Consider the following 3,419-nt stretch of genomic DNA (forward strand, 5'->3'; position numbering starts at 1 on the left):
GTTTCAGTCATTTGACTGCGGCCATGCTGGAGCACCGCCTTTAGTCGAGCAAATTGACCGCTGGACTTATTCTTTGTAAGCCTAGTACTTATTCTATCGGTCTCTTTTGGACGTAAACACACTAGCATCGGTTGTCAAGCGATGTTGGGGGGAGAAACAGACACCCAAACATATACACACACATATATATATATACGACGGGCTTCTTTCAGTTTCTGTCTACCAAATCCACTCACAAGGCTTTGGTCGGCCCGATGCTATAGTAGAAGACACTTGCCCAAGTTGCCACGCGGTGGAACTGAACCCAGAACCATGTGGTTGGTAAGCAAGCTACTTACCACACAGCCACTATGTATATATATATTCTGGAATGAAGTAGATAAGATCGGGCTGCATATGTTTCATAGAGAGCAGAATCTCAGAAGTGGTAAATATCAAGCGATGTATATAATGCAGGCTACTCGGCAGATCAAAGATATCTTGATTTAATAGTCTCCACTCTTACTGTGCTCTTTACACATTCTGATCGAATCTTCCATGTATTAACATGTATCTCCTAGCGATAATGTAAACTTCCTTTTAATCTAGATACCCTCGCTTGGATATTTACCACTTCCAAGGTTCTGCTCGCTATGAAGCATATGGAGCCCGGATTTTCTCTACTCCATCCCTTAAAGTTTGTGTTCTTATTCGCATACCCGGCAACCCTGGTTGCTTACTGTGACATATAAAAAGAATTGTCGTGCTTCGATACCACAAAATCCGCAAGTTTCCGCTTCTGTAATACGCTATTGTTCCTGAAATCTGTTTTTTATATATACTATAGTTTGCTTAAAGCTAACTTTTGTCCTACACATGTATGTATGGATGTATGCATGCATATATGTATGTATGTATGTATGTATGTATGTACGTAGTACGTATGTATGCATGTATGTATGTATGTATATCTATGTGTGTGCGTATTTCTACCTCTGCTTGTTACCTCAATCACGGCTTGGCAACCGTTGTTGGTGAGTTTGCTTCGCTGTAAATTAGCGATTCGGCAAAAAAGAGGGATAGAATAAGTATCAAACTTAAGACAAAATCTGCAATCGGTTCATTCCTCTAAAAAATTTAAGGTTGTGTCCTAGCATGGCCGCAGTCTAATGACAGAAGCGAATTTGCAAATTTACAACTTTTCTTCTTTCCGAAAGTTCTTTCGTATCTATGTGAATTTTTGCTCTTCTTGTCCTTCTTTCCGATATATAACTCATTAAATGCAGCATAACTCAAAAGTATCTTACAGCATTTCTGTAACAGTGCTCAAATGACGGAGGCATATTCTCATTTTCCCTATTTAAAGTAGCTGATTACGATTTAAGAAATGCTTCTCAATTTCACTAATGCAACACGAAAGTGACAATTTCTCGGCTGGCACATTGGTAAAGATAAACTCGGCCAGCTGTGACGAGCGTCTTTCCTGCAATGGCAGTTTATCATCTTATAATACACCATTCTAAATCCCTCTTCTCTGCATATTTAACATATGTATGGAGAACATTGAGAATAGCTTTATCTTATTCGGTATCCTTTCACAAAATCTACATAACATGCTATCTAATAGCCAAAAGTTTATTATTCCATACAAATGTTACTCTTAACATTATGATTTATTGTCATTCACATCTAGCATTTAAATCCCGCTTCTTAGACATTCTCAATTTTCATTGTGATTTTATTTTGTTCATTCCTCGCATAAGTATGTCTATTTCCTATTTTTTCGATAGTCAATCGAATTTTTCTTTCTATTCAGATAATCTTTCCTCTCAGAAATTCCTTTCTTATTATTCTAAATAGGATTGCGAAATCATTTTCTCTCTTTCTTATTCAAATTCCTGCAATTATTCTGCTTTTCGAAAGAAATTGACGATTCAACAAGGTTACTTATAAATCGATTGGAAAAAAAATCAATCATGTAATTATTAACGGGTAACTTTGTCTTAAGCTGTCCAGAATATTGATTTGTCGAGCAATTAAAATGGCATTGTTTCGTAGCGTTAAATATTTTGCCAAAGATCAACAGCTGGCAAAACTGGCGCAATGCAGTAGCTTTTTCCATTACATATGGGCTAAAAGACAATCGTAAACAAATATTCAGACAGAATCACCACTGTACTTTAAAGCTGTTGGCTCATGGTGACGATGACGAAATCTTTCACAAATCAACACATATAGTACAAATCTGAATACTGAACATTGTTACTTAATGCGAATATGAGACAATAAATTAATTGCTTAACGTAATATATTTAATTTAAATCACTTCATATATATAGACCTCACTGTTTCGACAAGGTGAAATCACCAAAAAATTACTCTATCTAGTTAGAAATAGCTATCATTTAATGTACACAGTATTATAGTAAGAATTACTAATAGTTTCTTGCTGTGAAGACATTTGTCTTCGCAAATTTTTATAACACACCTTGTATCTGCATGCAATATCTAGGCTCTGGCCACATGGTCTGTTCTACTTGAAAATCAGAACGACAATACATGGCAAATCAGAAATAAAAAACGTGGAAAAACTACTGCAAAATGTTGTAGAGTGAATAAAAAGTGAAAAAGAAAAGAATGAAAATTAGAGTCACGTCCCCTTTTTACCAAAGAATCCATAATTTAACTAGTTGTTGCAAAAAACATTAAACAGGGGGTGGGGGCAATATCTGCGAGACACCTCAATCCAGTGAGGGCAGTGTCCTCTAGTTCGCCAAAAGTAATTTACCTGGAGGTTTCCATTAGCTGAACATTTTGGAGCGATCTGGAATTAGATTGTGCGGTGGGATTCTTAGGTCTAAAAAGAATATGCCTTGTTTTAGCTACGCATGAATTGGATTTCTTAGATCCATTTACACATGAAATGAATTTCTATACGAATCTACATTTGATTGTATGTGGTGTGCAATTAGTCTTAAAAAAACCATACGTGGCTGGCCAACTTTGTGACTTTACTTTTGTCGATGTCCTGGAAAGAAGACTGGTGGTTTGCATTACCACGTTTGAAATCTTCTTCGTATAACCCGGTGTAAATATTCTTTTCAGTTAGGTTATCTCGAAGATACATATATATAAGAAAATAAATTGATTTATATATTTATAGGGAAATAAACTGATATATATATATATATATATATATATATGAGAAAATACGTATTCGCCTTTATATATTTATATATTTAATCCTTTGTATTGAACACTCAATGTTTCATATATTCAATAAGACAATCAATACTTCATTTCATTGTACCATCCATCTTTTTTTATATTATATATTATATATTCTATATTCTATATCCCACATAAATTTTACAAGAATATAAATAAAAAACATAAAAAACAGACAGAGTTGGAACTCTTTTAAATAAAATAATATATAT

The sequence above is a fragment of the Octopus bimaculoides genome, chromosome 9 (assembly GCF_001194135.2).
Source record: "Octopus bimaculoides isolate UCB-OBI-ISO-001 chromosome 9, ASM119413v2, whole genome shotgun sequence".
NCBI lineage: Eukaryota > Metazoa > Mollusca > Cephalopoda > Octopoda > Octopodidae > Octopus > Octopus bimaculoides.